The sequence below is a fragment of the Argiope bruennichi genome, chromosome 2 (assembly GCF_947563725.1).
Source record: "Argiope bruennichi chromosome 2, qqArgBrue1.1, whole genome shotgun sequence".
In the NCBI taxonomy this organism is placed as follows: domain Eukaryota; kingdom Metazoa; phylum Arthropoda; class Arachnida; order Araneae; family Araneidae; genus Argiope; species Argiope bruennichi.
In genome coordinates this window covers 109080297-109103964 of record NC_079152.1, presented here as the reverse complement: position 1 = coordinate 109103964, position 23668 = coordinate 109080297, and the positions used below count along the sequence as shown (strand labels likewise).

The following is a 23668-nucleotide window of genomic DNA, read 5'->3' as shown; positions in this document are numbered from 1 at the left end:
ATTTGAATATTTTATGCAGTTATGTCTTCTTCAATAAATCACTTTTAAGCATCTAATTCTAATAGACATAAAACCCATAACATTGTAAACATTTTACACGGTTTTAGTCAGTGTGCTTTCCTTATCTTTTGTTTAAATTGTTATTCATCCAATTATATCACTGAATAGGGCAGCAAAATTAAAAAAATGGACAAATCTTTAAAAACAATCATCGTTTCTTGGTTTAGAAAATAAACCTTAATTATAAAGGCAAAGAAATTTCGAATTATTTTTGAAAAACATGAAATTCGTTTTAAATTTAATAAATAATTTCAAACAGTATATGGTGTGATTCCTCTAGATATTATGGTCTAAACCTTTCATTTCTCTCAACAAATAGGTCAAAGTTTCATTAAGGAGTGAACTAATCACTGAGAAATAAATAGCTTCAGAGAGAGAAAAAATATCCAACTGTAAAATTGATTACAATTGACGCTGTCTAATCGATAACAGTAAGTGGCTACATTTATTGTCACGTGAAGGTAATCAATTACTCTAGAAAGTAATTTTTCTCAAACAGCTAACTGTAAGAATTTATAAAATGTGAATGAAATCGTTTATAAAATTTCTGTTCTCAATTCCGAATTTTCTCTAAAGTCTTTCTGTAAAGTTATAAATCTGATTACAGAATCTAAAAGTTAACATGGGACTGTGAATTGGTGAGATATGTAACAAACGCTTCGTTAACGATATCACGAATAGTTTTCTTTTAACTAAACGCCGATTTTGCAATGTTGTCAAACGTGAGAGAAATCAATTCCGAAAAACATTACTGTCAGTTTTTCATTTATGATATAAAAGTCCATTCGAAATGTTTTTTTCCTAGAAACAATTTTATATGCTTATGTTGTTGAACTGATTTACAAAACAAACATCTATATTTGTAATAGGATATGTTAGCGGATAAAGGGTTAAAGGAGTAGACGTTTTCATTAAAAATAAATTTAAAGAAAATAAAATCGGGAAAAAAATCTTTAAATTAATAAGTTGTAGATATTAAAAATATCAATAAAAGGAGCTAAAGGATATATTTATAGATTAAATGTAATTTTTTAAAGATTAAATATAAATTTTTTTAAGTGCAAACATTAAAAAAAATCTTCTTTTTTAATAATTTGATCAAAATTTTTGGACTTTTAATTATGTATATAGTATATATAATGGATAAAATTGCTATTCTAACGTTCATATTATTATTGTTTTTATTATTATTTGAGAAATTCGACATGAAAAAACATGATCATTGAAAAATGAATACAAGTACATCAATAAGCACTGTTTTTACTTATATATCACTCAGAATTCAAGAATCGAAAAAAAAAAAATATTCTAAAAGCATTATCTTATGATTTCAAATGGTATAATAACGATTGATTTTAAGTAAAAAAAATAGTGAGAATTGAATCTCAATACTTAATTTTTAAGTCTGAATTCATTTCCCGATGATTTTATATTAGTGAACATGATAATTTAATGTTTTTTTGGGGGTTTTTTTCAAGAATCAATTGTCATAGAGTAAGACATTTTTTAATTCAACCTTAGCTTTTTATTTAATTTAACCATTATAATAAGACTTTTAAATATAATGCTTTTTCGGCTTGTCAGTTCTAACTCATAGAAACATGTTTTTGATATTTTTCGATTAACTTATTTTTCTCAGCAAATTAGAATTTTTCAAAAGATAATATAAATATTGGCCAAAATTTTTTACCAATTATTTTCTTCTATATGACACATACCCAAGAAAAATTATTAAAATTCCACTACAATTAAAAAAAAATCAAAATTATTCCCCACATTTGCACACATGTGAACTCCTGATTTAATAAGATTATCAATACGTTAATTAACTAGTTTCATAGAAATTTTAATATCTGCAACTTCTGAATTGAAAATATTCCTTTCATTTTAATATATTTTTTTATATAAACCTGAAAATTTGGTGTTAAAACTTCCTCATTCCCTTATCAGATTACATATCCGGCAAACATAAACGCCTGCTGTTTTTATTACCCAGCGCAACAAATCAAGCTAATAAAATTTATTTCTCCATATATTGCTATTTTTCATAATAATTTGACTGCACTTAATTCCGTAGATCGTAGCAGATGAATATATACTGTTACAAAATTTCCGGGGTTCGTTTGGATAGTGGGGGTTATATGGTGTGAAGAACGCTCAATCACCAGTCGGCAGTAGAAAATAAAACAACGACGTTTATTTACACGAAGACACACAGGACAGCACAAAGACGATTATCTTCAGGCGAGAAGTGCAGCATACAAAACAGCCTAAACAGCAGCATACAACAGACTCTACTGCAGACAGTAGCACACAGCTTAGTTCAGCACTAACTTCACTCCGTCGCTGCTCCGCTTATCTCTGGAAGGCCAGTTCTTTACCGTCGGTTCCGACTACGACGACTCCGCTGGTCCACCACTACTCTCTCCGATATGGTTCACCACTACTCCCCGGCAGCTGCAGCTGCAGCTCCTTTTATAGGTCTCAGGAGGCGGGGCTAGGAACCTCTCAACGAATCAGGAACGTTCGAGCCCTAACTCGGTTTCTACTGGACGGATCGGGAAAATTCTCGATGTTTCGGGTATGATCTATTTTGGCGCCAAAGTCGCCAAATGGTCGTGAAGCTCTGGGACCTCCCATGGAACCAACTATGCTGGGAAGCAGCATCACAGGTTCTTAAGAATATATTTTTAAAGTCAATTAGTTCAGTCATAAATCAGAGTTTTAAAATTGAAATATTTAAGTAACATTAAATAAATGAAATATTTTTTTGATGAGGAAAATATTGACGGTTATTGAGAAACAATTTGAACAGTCGAACAGTCTTGATTCCACCGTAATATTTAATTTTTTTATAAAATTCCATGCTTTATTTTTTTCTCTGTTTACCACATTTAAAACTCCATTAGATACATTCGTAAACATATATCATTCATTTTTGCCATCTCTGTAACTCAACAAATGTATGTTGAATAACATAAGGGAATTCTATTCTATGCTACTGACTTCAGTTTATAAATAAATAATATTTTCATCAGTATCAAAGAACTTTGCGAGAAATTCTGAAATATTTTCATTTATTTATCGACGTAGATCTATCTAAAACTTATTTCTTAATGCTAATTAAATAAAATATATTTATAAGGGGAATATGAAATGGTAAGCCTAATAACATATAATCAAGTTTAATTAAATACCTTAAATTCGCACAATGATATGTTTAGTATAACATGATATGTTTAATTGCATATTATCAAGTTTTAATGAAATACCAGAGATTCATACGTCTTTTCACTTCTATTGCTTGGTAGTTTAATTTCAGAAAGAACTTGTGCAGTTTTGGATGAAAGCATTTCCGTTTGGTAGCGTTTTCTATTCATTATTGCTTTCAAAATATTAGTAATAAACAATAAGAATAGGAACTTCTTTAAAAATTCTAAAATAACGATTGTCGTTTTTGAAATATCACCATAGCATATTATTGAGACAGATTTGCGATCTTCAAAAAACTTAAAGTAAAAGCATAAAAGTAAATTTTGCGTGTTTTTTTTTTTTTTTTTTTTTTTTTTCTTTCTTACAAACGAAATTTTAATGTCGAAATTTTAAGCATTTTCTGAAATTCTGATTCTTTACAAAATCATTTAGAAGCTTGCATATTATCGAGAATAGTGAACTCTTTTGTTCAATTGCATAGCATTAACAAGGAGGGTGGGGCCTCCAATGCAGTGAAAAAAAATTCAGTCACATTATACATTCATTGTAAGGGGTCTGCAGCGCATTCCCATAATGCAATTTTAATATATTCATATCTTCCATTTCTATTTTCCGGAACCGAATATGTTTTATTCATTTTAATTAGATATATATATATATATATATATATATATATATATATATATATGTGGGAAGCGCTGACAGATCCCGTATCCTGTATGGCGCCATGTTGCGTCACGTCATTAATCATGTGATGCTTTCCCGCCATTATTGGCAGACGAGAGTTAGGCAGTGAGACTGCAAGACGTGTAGCTCACGCTCATGTATCTTTTATGTTCTATGTAGTAATGTTTTGTCCTTTGTACTTTAATCTTAATAAATATATTTCAAATATTAATGCTGGTCGTTGCCTTTTCCCACATATATATATATATATATATATATATATATATATATATATATATATATATATATATATATATATATATATATATATATATATATATATATATATATATATATATATATATATATATATATATATATAATGATTAAAAATATTATTATAAAATTTTTAATTAATATAAATTGTTTACTAGATTTGTTGACTTGTTACTAATATTTTTGCCCTCCAAGTACGAAAAATATTCGGCCACTCTATTCATTATTATTATTATTATTTCAATATTATTTCTATTATTACAATATTCAATATTATTTCTAAAGAAATAATTTCGTTAGGAAAAAACACGTGACTTGACTATCACGAATAAAGAATCAAAAGTTTTTGTGGGTCAAATATCACTTCCCAGCATGCACCTGCATATTTGTCTCACGCGCCATGCCTCACATTTACACTTTTTTTCGAAACTAGGATCCTATAGACTAGGACTTTATCACAAGGGCAACATACCATATCTCCCCTAAAAAAACTTTATAGATATTTATATAAACTTATTTCTCAGTTCACTAAGCATTATACGATAATGAGACATGTATCTACATAATACACGCAACTCAATATGCTAGCGTAAATTGCTCTTCATGCTATTCTCATTCTCTGGTGATGAGACGCTTCTACACAGGGCCGGCCATCTGTGGGGTGCGGCGGATGCTATGCACCGGGGCCCCGCGATTGAGGGATCAAGAACTAAAGACATGATCAAGAACTAAAATAATGTTCTGAAAGGTTATAGAGGGATGGAAAGAAAGGAAGATGAAATTTAACTGGAACATTAGATGGGTTTTGAAATATACGAAGTTTACAGACATATTACAGCTTAGTGCAAGTGTGCAACATATTATAAACATGAAGTTGAGCCATTTACCTCACCTATTAGGTTAAACCGCATATATTTCTTTGATCATTCATACTATAAATTGTTTAATATTGTTAGATCTAATCATGCCCATGCCAAGGAAGTGTCTCTCTGTGTGTCAGGACTCGGTTTCAAAAAAGAAAATTAGCAGAAAAGGTAAAAGAAAGAAAGTTAAATTTCAAAAAGTCATGAGTATATCTATTTTCTTGTATACGAAGTAATTCTGGCAATGAAATTGCTTCGACTTCAGAAGTTACAAGCTTCAATTGGCGAAGAAAGTTCCACTCAAGCTATTATAACAAACGTTTATATTGCTTATTTTCTGCAGCTATAAAAAGATGGTAAATTCTACAAAAGCATTTACACATTAGTCTTGACTATTATGCGACGCTCGTTGGGAAGCCAAAGCAGATACAGTTAAAGCAATGCATATACAGTTTGAACAAACTTGTAATGCCCTAGAAGAAATTATTAATGCAAATAACAATAATACAGCGATATCGGAAGCTAAAAGTCTATCAGATTCAATATAAGAAATGACATTTATTTTATGTTTAATAGTACAGTTTTCAACTTTGTCCGAAATTATCACTATCTATAAAATATTTCAAGCAAAAACAATTGTTCTCGACTGGGTGTTTAATTTAGTCAATACAATTAAAATTGAAATCCATAATTTAACTCATTTTTAGAAGAGGCAAAAGCGATAGCATGCAATTTGAATATTTCAGGACATTTTCCTGAAAAACGAATTCAAAAAAAGAGAAAAATTATATTTTGAAGCAGCAGAAGATGAAATTATAGAAAACTCGGTTGTGGAATTTGAATGTTATTTTAAACTCTATAACTGATACTGTTATTGTGCAGATAGAAGACAGATTTAAATGTATTTCACTGATATAAAAACTTTAGAAAGACATGAATTAGAAAATTGTTCCGAAAACTTTGTAGCATTTTATAATAACGATGCAGATGAAAACCTAATCCAAATCCTTGTTTTGCTTCGGGATTTGATTTTGAATGAAAGGAATGTAAATAACACTCAACATATATTGCAATATATACTACTTAATAATTATAATGAATTATTTTTAAATGTATTAACAATGTTAAAACTTTTCTTTACATTGCCAGTTACTATAATAAATGCTGAGCGCTCTTTCAGCAAATTGAAATTAATAAAGAATTGTCTTCAGTCAAGCTTGTTTACATAACGCTTAAATGCACTTTATATATTAAACATCGGAAAAAATTGCAAAAACCTGTAATTTTCCTAAAATAATTAATAGTAAAAACAAAATCACGCATAAAAAAACATGCATTTTTTTTTTTACTTTGCAAAACATATAGGGCCCTAAATGGTTTCTTGCATCCGGGCCCCTTCATAGAGAAGTACGACTCTGCTTCTACATAAATGTTGATGAGGAAATATTTTCTCACTTGTCATCTACAGTTCTCGAATAAATCCTTCTGAATACTGTGCTAATGACTTCTGACGTTTAATGGCAATTTAGTCAGTTTTACTAGAGATGATTAATTTTGTAAACATAGATGAGAATCATTGCGTTATTGTATTTCCTTGTTCTTTTAGATGATGTATACAGCAGCTATTTCTAAAATAAAAATTCAGATTTCTATAAATTCTGATTTTTTAGAATTCTGAGTTTTATATAAAATTATTAAAAAAGAAAGTTTGCGATTGCCAAATAATTTTTTATGTATCGTTATGTATTTCTCTGGCGGTTACTAGAAAACAGTTTTTTTTTTTTTTAATTTTTTGTAAGAAATGCAATACTTGTCTTGGTGGAAAAAAAAATTAATGATCCATAATTTCATTTCCTTTAAACTATAGTAAAAATTTTCTTACATACTAAAACAGAGAGTTTCCATTAGCACATATGTATTGTATAATGACGTTTCACATTCACAATAATATTCGCAATATTATGTAATATTGTTGATTTTTGAATAACATGATAGTACACAATATTGTGCAACATACTTATGCTACTTAAAACATTGATTCAATGAGGATTTCTAAGTCATGATCCTTCTTTAAAAATACTCAATGTTATTCTTCATCTCAATGATAAACCACATATTTCAGAAAATTTACATATTTATAATTACAGCGTAATACACTGACATACTCTTCTCATTTAAAAAATATTACTATAAATAACAAAGTGTAAGTTGTATAATGTGAAATATTACTGTTAAATAAATCACAATTTATTACTGAAATATCAATTCAGTTATAAATTGTAATCAATCAGTTTATTGAAAATTTTAAGAGTATTTTTTGTGACATATCTCATATGTACGAACTTAGTGAGAGATTTCAGCGATATAATATTAGATAACATTTAACAGAGAATATAAAGAGTCACTCTAGAAAAATCTGGCGCTAGCTGATTTATTGAAAAATTATTAAATTCTCTTTGCGTAATTTAACTAGTCTCTATCCAAAACAATTGAAAATCTAAAACACAGAAAGTATTTTTTTACCGTTACCATAGTGAAAGAAAACCTTGTGTTTTTAAGTTTATCCCTGGTTTTCCTAAATGTGAATTACATCAGACAAATTTTTAAAAAAAGATATTAAACAAATTAGTTAGCCTTTCTTTCAATGTAATTATGTTTTTCGCCTAATGGCATCGCTTCATAGTAAGTTTCGAGCTCATGTTTCCTTTTAAGCATTACAATCTCTTCCAGCACTCACATTCCTTATGTTTCTAATCCCGAGGGAACATCCATGCGAATTCTTGCCCTAGGGATCCTTTCTCATCCCATCACGTTTACAATTGTTGGTAAATACGTGTACCTTTTCCCCAAGTTTCTCCAAGGGATCCTTACTTCAGTTTTCTATTTTTGTCACCATATTTTCGATTTAGCACCTGCGGCTAAGCGAAGCCTAACATTTTGCCATTCTTATAATGTAATATGCATTCTATTTATTATTTCTTCGGAATAATTAGTGCATAGTTTGTCCTGATAATATTTTTTTACGTTTGAAATATAAGAAGAAAAAAAAAGTGTTAGTACTTCAAAAAATATAACTTCTTTATTCAAAAGAATTTTCCATTTGAAACATGAACTGAAAAATGACTGGAAATACTTTTTTGTATATATGTCTGTAAACATGAGTTAAAATTTATGAAATTGGACATTTGATTTTATCATCAGAATTGCTCTTTAGCAAAACAACACTGTTGCTATTTCATCTGTAGCAAACGCTGGGATAAATAAGTGAACGATTTACTGCCTGTCAGAGTGCGTATATAATCATATAACTTGGTCATCGCTGTTCTGGCGTTGCATCCCAAGCAGTGGCGGATTTGGATATTTTACAGCCCAAGACAGTATACCTTATGAGGCCCCAATTTGAATGAGATGGTCAATTTAGATTCATATCTCAGTGTATTTTTGAAATGTTATTAATTCTCTTTAAATTAATGTTTTTTTTTTATTTTATTAACTTTTTGTTTATTTATTTTTATTTACCAGTAGTGGTTCCAGATTGCCAACGTTTCTAATCAAAATTATAGAAGCAAATGCACGATGTTATAAATATTCTAAAATAAGTTATGAAATATAGGGAAATTTGATCATTTATATTTGATTCATATAATAATATTATTCTAACATTCATTTTTTTACAAAATTATTTATTTGACAACGAGGGGAAATAATGCTTTTCTGTCTACCATCTTGAGGAAGACTTTCAGTCTAGAGACTCTAGGTAGCTGCCTAGTCTGCGTAATTGGAAATAGGCCACTGTGCTGGGGTCTATGATTGATGAAGTCGCCAGGAAATTTCATTTAGGCACTGAAATAGATGCTAAATAATCTTCATTACGACGCATTTCATGCATTCAACCCCACTTTATCCTTGTTATTCTTTAGCGAAGTGGAGATAACCCTCCAGATAATTATTATACCCATTAGGGAAGCGAGAACCTGCTTACTTATAATTTAATTTTTCATATGAATAGCACCCAGTACAGTGCTGTGCTTATTTAAATAAGAAAACTCAAAAACAATATTTTGTATTGATTATAATTTGCGATTTACCATCATAATTATTGCTTTGTATCTACGTTTGAATCTCTTAGATTTAAAAACAAATTCAAAAAACAAATCAGATATTGTAGACTATATCAGGTAGCTAAGCATAATAATGCTCTATATTCCTACAGTAACTATGGAGAGAAATTGAATCAGAACATATCTGCTAAATTCAAACACTGTTTCAAAAATTTTTATTAATTCTTTAATAAGTACCAGCCTTCACTGTTTGAATAGATGTTTTTTTAAATGCATGCATAAATACAAAAATGATCCAAGTTTCAGATCATTTATGTATAATTAAGTTATGAAATTAATTAGATTTTGTTGTTGTTGTTGTTGTTGCTGAGGAACATACTATCACGTTCATAAAGTTTTGGAAATTATATTACGTAAGAAATATCAGAAAAAAGCTGTTATTTGGCGCTTTATTCAAAATAAATATCAGTTTTCACTATGTATTTTTGACATCGTTCATACCTGATTGTAAATGCTTAATGCAGGCCTCTTTGTGCTCATAATTCATCGCCGCGCTTCTTAAGAAATTGAGAATCTTTGGTCTTTAAGCAAATTCTTCATTTCAAGAAAAAGTGGAATGGGTCAAAATGAAGGGAACAATTTAGCTTTAGAAATACTGGGATAGGGTATATTGGCAGGTAATTTGACATCAGGAGAGGCAAATGGGTCAATGCATTATCGTGGTGAATCACTGAGGACTTGACCTTCTTCAGAGAATAGTGGGGACGGTTATAGATTTTAACAAATTTTTACTAGGAGGAATATTTGTTCATTTCCCAAGGCGAAACTCAAAGTATTTTAAGACTGACAGATGTTAAAGTTGTCTAAATACATGTTACATCCATTGAATGTGTAAGGATATTAAATAACAAAGTAAAAAAGAAACAAAATATTGAAAAATATAAAATGAAAATAAATAATATTTACATAGCATTAATAGTAAAGAAACTATGAATAAATAGACATGCATGTACTGTTCATTCTCAGATTCGAAAATGCTTCACGCTTTTGTGCATGCGTCAGGAAATGTTTATTTCATAAAAAAAGGGATGAGAGAAAAGATGAAAGATGAGACATGTACGTTTGGCAATAGAGTGAACTCATTCACGGAAGTAGGAAGCGTCATAACCATTCATCTTTCTTCTTACCTTCCCTTAGCTAAGTATAATCTCCGGAAAGTGCTAGTTTTGTGATCCTGAAACTAAAAATAAGTAAATAAAAAAATTATAAATACATGTGATCAAAAATTATGTCCACAAATTTATAATCATTACAAATGGAAAAACATGCACACATTTATAAGCCTTATGCAGTAAGGGAACCAAGACTATTTATTAACTCAAAAATTAAACTGTAGTTTGCAAAAAATAATTTAGAGAAGAAAAAAACTATGCACATGAATTATTTTGTAAAGAAAAGGAAACCACGTCTATTATATCATTTATAAAAGGAGAAAAGAAAACAGATGTAGGTTTCGTATGTTAAATGGAAAATGAAATTTTTGGGTATTACTTATTAATACAGTCTATTCTATATGGAAGCAATGAATTAGAGAATGTGTTCAATGTTTAAAAACGGTTTCATTAAAGAGTCAGTTATTGGAACTTCTGTTTTAAAAATTATATGGAAATTCACTTAAAAATTTTCCTTTGTAGATGTAGTCAAAACACATTGAAATAATTATTTTTATACTATAATATCTTTGCAACCGATAAAAAAATTGATATCATTTCCTTAAAATGTAAAGTTTTGAATGCATATAAACTTTTAATTTCATGTCTGTATTTAATTGAATTGGATCAAACCTCACCTGATTAGTTTGTTATATAATCCTATTCCATTGTCCAGTAGGATATGCAACAATATATAAATAATTGGAAAATACTTTAAAAATTATAGACTCTTACCTAATTGTTACACTTTTTTAAATTAAAATGTTCCTTGCGTCATTATGTCAAATATCTTTCAAGCTTTGTTACTGAATGGATATCTTGTCATCATGTATTTTATTACATACCTATCTTTGGAAATGCATACTTATTTATTTTGCAATCATTGTAATAAATCGATTATTAGTTTCCATCACCTGCATCATAACAATGATTTCTTTTTAAATCTCAGCGATTTGCATAGCACGATATCGTTTATTTCACAATCAGCAAAATATTAAAAATTCATTTTTTCAATGGACCGAAGTCTATTTCAGAGAAAGACTGCGAGAATGCGAAAGCAAAGAGGAAAAAAGGAAAAAATTCGCCCATTATTCCTCTATCTAAGATGTATTAGGGATCTCATCATGAAAGAAAAGTTTCTTTCCTTACCTCTCCGTTAATTTCAACTCATATTAATTTCTTTGTCCCAGATGTTCCTAGTCTCGGTTTTCGTTGCATTTTTTGTTGTTGCCACTGATGTGCCAGAAAGAATGTATGGAGTTGAAGATCAAAGGAAGGTATTTTGTTTTTGATTTCATTTCATGGTGTCTCATTGTGGATTTGTTAATTTGAATATTCTTCAGAAGAGTTCTGAAAATCTTTATACAGAGGTGAAAAAAGTTACTTAAATTAAGCAGAGGATATCAGGATATATTTTATGCTTTCACCTCTTATTGTATAATTTTCCTTTGGAGAGAAAGGAATATTTTTCTTTATACATCTCCATTGTAAAATGGCAAAATATTTATTCGAATTGATCTAAATAGATCAAAATGTTGTTGTTGTGAATTTGGATAAAAACAAATAAATAAATTTCTAAGAAACTATTCCTTATGGATTGTAGCACGGCAATGGTTTTTTAATTGCTGAAATCAAACCAAGTTTCTTATTGTGATGAATTTTATTTTTTTATTGATGTATATGTTATTGTATGTAACCTCATTAGTATTGGCTGTTTCATTCGTACGAAAATGAGGCAAGGAGGTGTTTTACATCCTATAGCGCACTGATTTCGTTGATTTCAAATATGTAGAACACCACATTACACTTCCGTTTCTAGAGCTGATGTGGCCCTTTCCGTTTGGTATAAATGTAGGTGAACTTCATTAAAAACAAAAAACAAAAAGATTACACTGCAAACAGTTGGAAGGAAACATGCAAATGACAAAATACGAATGCATATAACATTTATAAAACTGATAAAAATATCTGGACATATCTGGAATATAATATCTGGAGTACAATGAAACTGGAACATTATAATGTACTGGAACTGAATGAACATGATAATGTACAGTATGAGTGAAAAAAATAAAATAAAATAAAAATAAAATGATTATAAAAATTAGGTACTTGAGTAGGCATAAGTACATATTAAGAATTCAATACTGTGAACAAGAAGTGATCTGCACTCCTAAAATGTTGTTGTTAGCCACCCAGTTTATAAACTATATTTGAAACAGTTTGAATGTGTGTGATGCTAAAATGATATAATTCTGTACATTTGTTAGATGTAGTCATTTGGTATAAATCTTAAGAACTCCCAAAATAATTGTTGAAAAAAATTATAGCAAATAAAACGCTCTTAAAAATGAAAGAGAATTTTATCCCAAGGTTATCAAAATTTAAAAAAAAACCATTGGTGAATTATGCAATTGCATATAAAGAAAAGACAATTTATATTTAAGTACATAAGAAAATAATAATTAATATATTATTAACCACCTTACATGATGATTAGAGTGAAAATTCAAGAATTGATGATTGGTGAAAATTCAAGAATTTTAGAAAACCAATGATAGATTGCCTTTTATTATCACTTTTAAAAGACATTTTAATTTTGTGTATAAATGATAGTTTAAATAAATAGATGTCTTTCAAATAGATGGTATGTGTATATAATTTTTCACTTTCGAATATTATCACCATTAAATCTCATGATAATCTTTTTAATAAATAAAAACTCCCTACAGAAGCAAAATAAAAATTTAGTCCTTGTTATAATTTGTGATCGCGTAGTTTACAAAAGATAGTCTATTGTAAAATCCAACGGAATTTAAAAACTATCTTGAAGTTTAAGCAGAGACTTTATTAAAGTGTTGTCCTCTGTGTGGTCCCAATAACATATAGAATAAAAAAATGAAAAATATATAGAAAAAATTATTAAAGTAGTAGGTGTTTCGAATTGAATCCTAAAATTTCTTATTTGTCAATTTTTTTGGTGAAAGTGTCAGTTTTTAACAAAACGTTTTCGTTTAAAATGTTTGTTTCAATAATTCAGAGGAAATGTAGTTAAATATGTTTCGACTTTTCTTTTATAATTATTGATATAATGAATTGGATAATAACACTTTCGTTTCACGTCTTTGTATTTTTTTCATCACAACGCTCTTTTTCTCAGAGTTAAAAACAAGCAAAACTAATCATAAATTTTCTATTTTTTTCATTAATTTTCAGTTAAATTAATTATTATATGGCAAATAATGTGGGTCATATCAATAACTAATTATAATTTATAAATATCAAAAAGATTTTACTGCACAATAAGAAAAGTCTAAAGATCTCAATTTTAATAAATTCTAAAGAATGATAATAATATTGAATTGTTTGTGAAATCTCTTTCCAATTTTGAAACTTTTAATTTAAAAAAATGTATCAAAAGTGAAATTTATGCAATAACTTGATCCTTCTTTTATACTGATCCGATCAATTAAAAAATTTCATGAGTTAACTTACATAGAATTTCTTAAAGCTGCTATTTGTTGCCCATCAGAGCATTCGAATCTTTTTTCTTTAGCGAGTTATGCAAGATGAGGAACAAATGGTAGTTCGTGTAGCTTCTAAAGTATAGAAGTATATTTTATAAAGAAATGAGGTAAAACCACCAATCCCAACAGCTTATAAGGAATAATCAAAGGCACAGGTGACGTAGACTTATCCCTTCCTTTATTTCTAATGGATTTCTAATCAGCATCTGGTTTCGAATTGTACAAATGATTAATATATGAGGGAAAGTCTTAAAATAGAGAACATTTGTGATTTTTCTTTCCCAGATTTGGTAACACTGCTAGCATTTAGCGCTGAATTTGTGTAGTCGGCAGCACTTTTCTGAACATGTCACTCCTATTCCCACATTAGCCGTTGGAATGTAGCAGACCGTTAAATATGGTAGCTTCATTGACGATCTGCACCAGTTAGGAAATAAGAGCACTGATTCGGTCTTTTTTTTTTTTTTTTTTTTTTGCGAAAAGTGTTAAACCTGTGAAAATTATTCGTCGAATCCAACACCCTCATACCCAGAAGTTCAGAAATTTAAATGCCACTCATTAACTGCTAAGATTATGCTAACACTATTCTGGGGCATGGAAGGTATAGTAACCGTTCATTTTATTCCAAGAGGCGAAGCTACGAGCAGTGAGAATTATTGTGATGTGTTGCAAACTAAATTGAAATCAGATCCAAACGTCGTGGAAAACTGCGAAAATGTGTCATGCTGCAGCAAGATAACGCTCAGCCACATTCTACCCAACGGATAGCAGAAATAATAAAGGAAATTTGGATTCGATGTACTGGAGCCTCCACCATACAGTTCAGACCTGGCACCGAGCGATCATCATATGTTTAGACCTTTGAAGAAATAGCTAAGGGCAAGAAGATTTGCAACCGATGAAGAAGTCACTGATGCGGAGCAAAATTAATCAGAGATACAATCGAAAAAACATTTTTTTTTTCCGACAGAATAAAAAAAAACTTGTGAAACGTTAGGAAAGTGTGTTGAAGTTCAAGGTGGTTATGCAAACAAATAATGTGTGTTTCAGTTTTCCACCATTAGAATAAATGCACCTTTTCTCAAATGCCCCTTTACTTCCTGATTTTCCCTCGTATTTAATCGACTTAACTATTGGCTACATGACGGCAATTCGTAATGGGCAATGATAATAAAATCCGACAGCATCAGCATGCAAGTGTCTGCAAATAGATAATGACGTTCAGAGAAGTTGATTTCTATTCATTCGAAATGCTCTAGAAACCTTTTACTAACTAGAATTATTTATCAATTTGTCATCGTCCACTATAATCCTTTTAAAAAATGAATCGTTTTTTTTGTGTTTGAGAAATAAATCGCATGTGAATATGTTGTTTATTGAAAATTTTATCTTAATTTGCAGGATCGCCAAACTACAAGGTTGCTACGTTTGGCAAGTCATAGCCAATGCTCATGAAGGTCAAATCTGATGTTCCAAGGATCACTTTGATTCGCTGAGTGGAAGTAAGTTTATTATCTCTTTCACTGCTGATGACTACTAGGTCGATGTTAATATTCCTATAGTCTTTCTTTTAGAGACCATCTGCATAGTTCCATTTGTTCACATTTAGCAATTTTTTTTAATAGCGCATATCTTTTCCGCGAGTTGGTCAACGTTCTTTTCCATTGAGATTAAAAAAAAAAAAAAGAATGTCCAAAGAATCTCTACCAAACAAGCATAATTAAATCAGTTGATATTGAAAAGCCACAAATACAGGAAAAAATAACAACAATATAAAATAAAGTTCAAAGATTGATAATAGTAATTTGGATTTTTTTTTTAAATATCAGCGCGAATTTTCGAAAACTGATGGAAACTTATTTAACCATCCAATAAAAGGGATGCGTCATGATGAACATTTTCGAAGTTTGTTTATCTTCTTTTAAGATATCTTGGATAAAATTCAAATAAATAAAAGATGCAGAATAAAATACTAACCAAATAAAAAATGATTGTTTAAATATCTGAACGAAGGTTAGGAAACAATTATGTACAATAATCAATACTGATGGTTTAAGTTGATTTTCAAAGAAAAAGAATTTTATTCTTCAGCAATTAACCATCTAGAACAATTACAAGAAAAGCAGAATATATAAGTATATAAACATATATTTACCAGAACTTTTATTTTCAGAAAAAAATAGGCAGTTGGTTTTCCCAAATTCTCAAATATTTACAATATAAAAGTACAAATGCTAACTTCATAAAGCTCGTGGTTTAAAGGATTTTTTTTTAATTTTATAAATTTTAAGAAATTGATTTTTTTTCTGATTATGTTAAAAAATTACGAGACTTCATATTTGATTCGTTTGTAATGAACAAAATACTATATTTAATAAATATGAAAGAATTTAGTTTGTAATGAACAAAATACTATATTTAATAAATATGAAAGAATTTAGTTTGTAATGAACAAAATACTATATTTAATAAATATGAAAGAATTTAGATTTAGAATGAAGACTGTCCATAAAAAATCTCTTTTTTTATACCATCTGAGAATTTCAACTTTAATTAATTTATGGAGAATTGAATTCAATCCAAAAAAAAAATCAAATGAAATACAAAGGAAGCAATGGGGCAATCTCTCAAAGCAAAGATTCTTTCAAAGCTTGTCTCAGAAACTCATTTAACGACGAAACTTTTAATATTTTCCGGAGTATTTCCACTTTCATATTTTCAACCATGTCAACATTTTACAAATGTTCCATAATCTTCTGTTGCCATGCAACGAACCGGATAAAAAACATATTTTGCGTGAGCAACTCTTTTGTGCCTAATATTCTAGAGAGAAATACAAGAAAAGAAAGCCCGTTGAATAAAATGCTGCTTTGCGATTAGGTTTTAGATATGTCAAAAAACAAGCTTTAGTTAAGCCACACGTTGCTTTAAACAACCGGAGAAAATATCTTCATCCTTGTTACTAGGTACATTAAATGTGATTTTTCTTTTCAAGTTCTTTGATGAAACAGAATGAGTTCTACAGAAGAATTCTTAGTCTTGTTACAAGAAAATCTCGTTTCTACCGTTGGATGTTAAAGAAATGAACTGAGGTTTCTCCAACTTCGACTTCAGATAAAGATGGAATCAGAGAAAAGAAAATGTTTAGTAATTAGAAGAGTCCATTTTAAGCTCGTTTTACAATTGCCTTTTACAGCTGAAAAAATTTGGGGGGAAAAAATTTCCATTTTTCTTTGTGCTGTGATTACTTTTGATTCTGGCACTCAGAAGCCTAATTTAGAAATTGAGTGTTTGATAATGTTACACTTTAAAGTTTTAAGTAATAAAATACTAGGTTCTGTGCCCATAGCCAAAAAAGTCATTATCATTCTAAATGTATTTTTTGTTTTAAAGTTGATATTTGAAAAAAAAAAAAAGTCTAAATTAAAAAGTAAAATTATATCAAATCAGAGAAAAAGAATTTATTTTGTTGTTGAACGGATTATAATTGCGGAGTTAATAAATTTCCTTAGGATTTGTACAAAAATATTCTTTCCGGTCTCAAGACAAAAGGTATCTTTTCTACATTGAATTGTCAACATTACTAGAAAGGAACAAACCTCATAAATCTCAACCCGTAACTGGAGACACGAATTTCCTGAAGCGGATATGGAATCAAAATGACTCAACTGTCATTTTTCTTTTTTGTCTCTTGTAAACAGCATTGCAATTGATTTTGGAAACACAACGCATTCTAGAAATTATGTAGTTTACTAAAAGCATTAGAAATATTATTAGTAAAAATATTAAATATTATAATTTTAAATGTTGGAAAGATGACCTAAGAAAAACCTAAACAATTTTTAATGAGTATTTACTTTAGTTAGATATTACGGAATTACACTAATCTTAATAATCTTAGAATTTAAAAACCAAAAATGAAGAATACAATATTTTAAAATAATTTTTTAAGAATATTTCGTTATTCTTTTTGTATTATTCAAATTAAAAGCAGTTTGAGAGACATGGAGTCAGTAACTCCATAAATAACGACAAACACTTTGAAAAAGAATAACTCGGTTATACGCAAGTGTTCATATTTAGACTTTTGCCAACATACTGCTGAAAGAACAATCTGAAGATATTGAAGAGATGATTTATTCAAGGACAAAATACCACACGATAATCAAAGCTAATGAACAACGCGGAATTATTTTGACTTCCGTCTCGAATTACGGGTTAAAAAAAACACACATGGGCCGGGATAGCCTGGTTGGTAGAGCGTCGGATACGCTTCCCGTAGGTTGCGAGTTCAAATCCCGCCGGTCAAAGATTCCCCGCGTGCTTGGTGGCTGACGCGCGTTAAATCTGTCTTGGGCACAAAGTCCTCCATGTCGAGAGTAATACCACTGGGGGTACTGGATCAGGGGTGATCGTTCTCTGATTCAGGTCTAAATTACGAACTGTGAGTAAATGATATGTGTGAATGAAGTCCGCCCCGTAAAAAGGGTTGTGACGTGTGTGTAGCTAAGTCGTTCTCTTGGCCCTAGATGGCGCTACTATAGAAACAAGAGGCGCTCCCCCTCAGGCTAAAATCGGCTGTCTTCGAACAGCCGGCTTGTCCATGGCAAGTGCCATAAGAAACAACAACAACAAAAAAACATCGTTTTCTTGCATCCTACTACTTTAAATAAATTAACCAGGTGGAAATATTACAATTTACGGAATCTTTAATTTGGAACTCGAATTTACAAATGCATGTTATCATATTCACCCTTACAATAATAGGCAGATATATTGTCATAATTTTTGGTTTATGGAGATTTTTCAATATTTATCAAAGCATAGATATGGATTTTTTTAATGCAAAAAGGTTCTTGGAAGCTGAAACATTGTAACATTTTGCATTAAAAATTTTTATTCGACACTAAAATGTATTATTGTGCTCTATTTTTATTATAAAAAAAATACTTTTCCTTTTATTTAAATTCGATTCATCCAAAGAAAATGCTACATCAGTCACGCAATTATTTATAAAGCAATTTTAAAATGATTAAACATTTCCGTTTCTTAATCTTTAAGATGTATCACGTAAACTAGCGTGAGTTAAAGCAAATTCTTTTAAAAATTACTCCAAAATCTCTTCCAACTCGTTTTTCTTAGTCGCCAAGTGGAACAATAGGATTCACGTTATTTATTTCACTATTTTTATTTTCAACTCAAACGCGTTTACTGACATTGTTTCGTTTTAACAACAAACTTTCTTACTTAGATTATAATGCACATCGTAACTCTTGCATGATTTGTGAAGAAATTAGTTAGTCCTTAAAGTTTATTTTAGGTGAAGGGTTATTTTTCCATACGGAATATTTTTTCTTAAAAATAAAATTTAGGCAATACTTTAAAAATGATGTGGAATAACAACAATTTTTTTGTGAAAATGGAACAAATGATAATTAATGCAAATGTAGCACTAATAATTCTTTCATTGTTTTTAGAATTTCATTCGAAAATTTCAGTGTAAATATATCTGTACGTGAATACGAAAACAATAAACAAAATTCATGTCATAAAAATTGCTAGAGAGATTTATTGAATTATAAGTTGAATAATGGATGCAAATAGAATTACTTGAAAAATCTCTCCTTTCTTGAATGTATGAAAATCATAGATGAAGAAATCACTCTTTTTAAAATATATACTTTATGCTTTTGTCAATGTAATTTTTCAAATCTCAAGAATTATTTAATATTTAATAATATGAGTAAAGCGTAGTTATATATATATGAAAAAAATAAATGAATAAGGAAAAAAAACTAAGGAATGAAAAATAAACCATTAGAATACAAATTCAATTATCAATCCCAAAATGCAAACCTGGTTCTTATAATTCATCTTCATCAATTTGTGCCGAAAATGCAATTTCTAGAATCAGGCAAATCGATTTGTTTTTCACATCAGGTAGAATGAATAGAAAAAGCCGACTTGATTAAGCAGCGTGTTTTTTTTTTTTTTGTTTTTTTTTGTTTTCCAAACAACACATCCTGAATCCACTCACAGCAGCACTTAACGAGGAGCTGCTGCTTTCTTTCCGGATTTTATGCGATTCGTATGCGCTAAACAAACCGCAACAAATCTTAATAGAAATGTAAGCTTAAATCTAAGCGGGAAATGCTCTTTAAAAAAAGAAGCAAAAATTTTGTTTGCCTTCGAAATTCTGATTCTTAACAAACATAAATACTAATATTATAATAATGATAAAACAATAATAATTCTTTAATATTTTTAATAAAACACTTTTATTGCACTAAGGTATTAAGATATTATTATTAATATATTATTTTATGAAAGTTGAAATTTTCGCTAGACGTGAATTTTCAAAAATCCATCATGAACATAAGAATATTAAAAATAATAAATGAAGAATATAATCACTTTCTGAAAAATAAGTTATTACAAAACAGAAGACGATTATGACTTCATATTAGATAAATTCACAGATTATAATCAGAACAGGACTCAAATATACTTCATAATCGAATAGATTTTAAATAGTACAATTACTGATAAATTATTATTATTATTTCTAGACATAAATGTGGTTCTTAAGTAGTTACTTATTTATTACTTTAGATTGCATCACGCCCAATGTGACGAAACAGAAAACAAAGAAATGAATTCAAATAATTTTTTAATTTATTATTTATTTATATTTTAATCCATACAACAAGAAAAAGTAGCAGTAAATTTCATATTTTCATAAAATTTATAAGAATAAGCATTTTTGTGCAACAATAATTCTTAATAACAAACTTCCTTAGTCTCCAAGTTATCTTATAACGATTCATCGCTGCTGAAAAATAACTTGGTATATAATGATATAAACCTGAATATTGGAATCCTACTGGAATAAGCTTCCCTCTCCAATAATGTGTAGCTAAAGTTGTTGGCAGCAGTCTTTTATCTACATGGCTTCATCTCCGATCGCCTGTAGAATTTTGCACGTCGTTTCTATTTGGGAATTGCCACACATCACACTAATTAATTAATTATCTAGACATTTTATGTCATAAGACATTTGAGATTTTCTGCAAAAGCGCAAAAAAATAAATATTGTGCTTTCTACTATCCAAACTTGCAAACAATAAATTTTTTTGTATTTTTATATGAAAAGCAGAAGCATGCTTTGCTAATACTTCAAAACAATTGTTTGCATTTTGAAATTCGATTGATTGATCAATTTTAAATCTCGAAACATCCATTCCCTATTTCCCATATTTCTTATGTTTTTAATTAAATTAATTATTATAATTTCACTACAAGGATGAGTCGACATTATTTAAAGAAATGAATAGAAAATGAATCAAACAAAATCTTCTGTCCTTCAAAATCATAAATCCATTTACCATTTCGAAAATGAAAGCTTCATTTTTATTATTAATCTCATCAATCTTTACTATAATTGCATTTATTTTCCCTCACATTATCTGGAATCTGGCAAGCTGATTGCGTTCCCAAATCTTTTGGGAAGAACAGAAAAGATCGACTTGATTAGGAAACAAGCTTTTCTCCCAATGGACACATACTGAACCGACTCGCAGCAGCACTTTATACGGTGCTGCTTCTTTTCGGCTTTTGTGATTTCCGAATGTGCTAAGCATTGCACAACAAATCTTGGCACACCTTCCGTCTTAGCTCTAATAGAAAAGAGCTCTTTGTTATCAGTCCTCAGAGACAAACATTCAGTTGTTTTCGAATTCTGCAGCACGTTTTAATTCGCTCAAAATCAAAATAGATTTAATTAAGAGCAATTAGAAAAAAAATATTGAGATGAGTTTATTTTGATGCTAATTATGTGCTTCATATACTTTTGTAGCGATTAAAGAGCAGAATTCTAATCATATATGTTGTAATTTAATATCTTTTTCTCTAACATTTTATTTTTGGAAGTATGAAGCGAATTAAATTCTGACGTCATTGGATAAAAATTAAATGGAACATAATTTTTCACAAAAAAAAATGCAGACATGCTAAATAAACGCCACTTATTTTTCAAAATACTGCAAATAGTTTAAATAAACTGTATATTTTATATGCACATGTTGTTTGAACAAAATGTATATATATTACTGACTACACATGAAATGCTGCAATCAACAGGCAACACCCAGGAATTTATTGGCAAAGTAAATAATATGTAACTTTATCGATTTCTCATTAAGGCTTAAATAGAATATCTAGAAAATGTGTGAAAAAATCGTTTCGAATTTCCTCTAAAAATGTCTGGGAATTTTATACATCATTGTATTTCAAACTTTGGCGGAAATTTTCTTACTAATATATTGCGGAAGTAAACCAACAACCTATAGTTCTTATTCTAATCTTTTCAAAAACTGGTTCTTTTTTCTTTTTTAAAAATATCTTAGAATTTAATTATCCTTTATTTTGAAAATAATAAATGTTTGTTTCTGATTTTAGAAAATTTCAGACAAATTTCTGATTTGGTGCACCAAATGTTTCAATGTCTCCCTGTCTTTACCAAAATAATAATAAATAAATACAAATGATCTTTATTAAAGAAATGTGAGAAATTATCTATATAAAAGCAATGTGAGAAAGGATTTTTTAAGATCTATTATAAAAGATCGTCAGCTAAACAAATGCGAATTTTAATTATCTGTTCTAAGATATAAAGCAAATGATAACAAGAGAAATAATAAGAATAGTCTAACGTAAAAGTGCAGCACACTAATGCAATTTAGATACTATATGGCACAAATCAGGTTGAAACAGGATACACACATATCAGCTGTGGAAAAAAAATTAATGATATTTGATATATTGAAATAATGCATTGATTTATCTCTTTTTTTTCAGTTTTTCTACTGTTTGTTTTCAAAGGATATTTTTTTATATATATTTTCGCCTTATAATATATATCTTCACCACTTCAAGGTTAACTGAAATTATAACTTTTTTATCAGGCGGCTGAAACTTTTCTGTGTGATTTATTTAAGTTTTCATTCATTCTCAGTTTTCTTCATAATTCTGCTTTAAAAAGTCCAACTTGTTTATAGCAATAAAATGCCTTGATATAATTTGTAATTTTATTCTCAAAGCTATGATGACTATAGAAAAGGCAATTTTATTTGTAGTTCAAACTATAATCGAACTTTTTGAAATATGTAAAAAAATGTATAAAATTAAAGCATAAAAAATAAAATTTCAAATAATTCTATTATTTTTCCCATTTAAACAGCTAATTAAATTAAAAATAAACAATGCATTATTTTTTTTTTATTATTTTGATACTAGAATGTGATTAAAAATCTTAAAAACAACCAATTTGTTAGTGTTTTTAAGAAATAAAATCCCTCTGAAATCCCAGAAAAGCAAACTTCATAATACATTTAAATGTTTTGTTTTCAAAGTAAAACTTTGAAGAAGACACTAGTACTTGAATGTTGGTGATTCAGAAAAAAATCGATGCAAATATTATGGAAAAAACCGTTTTTACAAGAAATTACCTGGACCATAATCCTTAGGAATGCGTTTCTGGATTACGTGACTGTAATTGGAAATCCTGAATCAGTCTGAGGGATTTAAAAGTTGCGAAAGTATTTTCTCAAGTAGAAAGCAATTAATGATTTATATTGTTTGTTTTTTGGATAAAAAGTATTATATTAAAAATTTCATTCAAGCAAAAAATAATGAGAAAAAAAATTTGCATTATTTGACATACGGATTTCCTTTCGTTTGTTTAATAATTTTTCAAATGGAAGTATTTCTTTCAATTGTCCTTTATTCGGAAT

The 23668-nt window shown here is 29.0% G+C and overlaps 1 protein-coding gene across 2 annotated transcripts in view; it reads left to right on the top strand.

Moving 5' to 3' along the window:
• Positions 1–23668, top strand: part of LOC129961882 (RYamide receptor-like) — a 327448-nt gene that overhangs the window by 88219 nt on the left and 215561 nt on the right. For both annotated transcript variants that reach the window (XM_056075501.1, XM_056075500.1), the window contains exon 2: positions 15279–15379. The gene's annotated coding sequence lies outside the window, so the exon portion shown is untranslated. The remainder of the gene's footprint in view (positions 1–15278; positions 15380–23668) is intronic.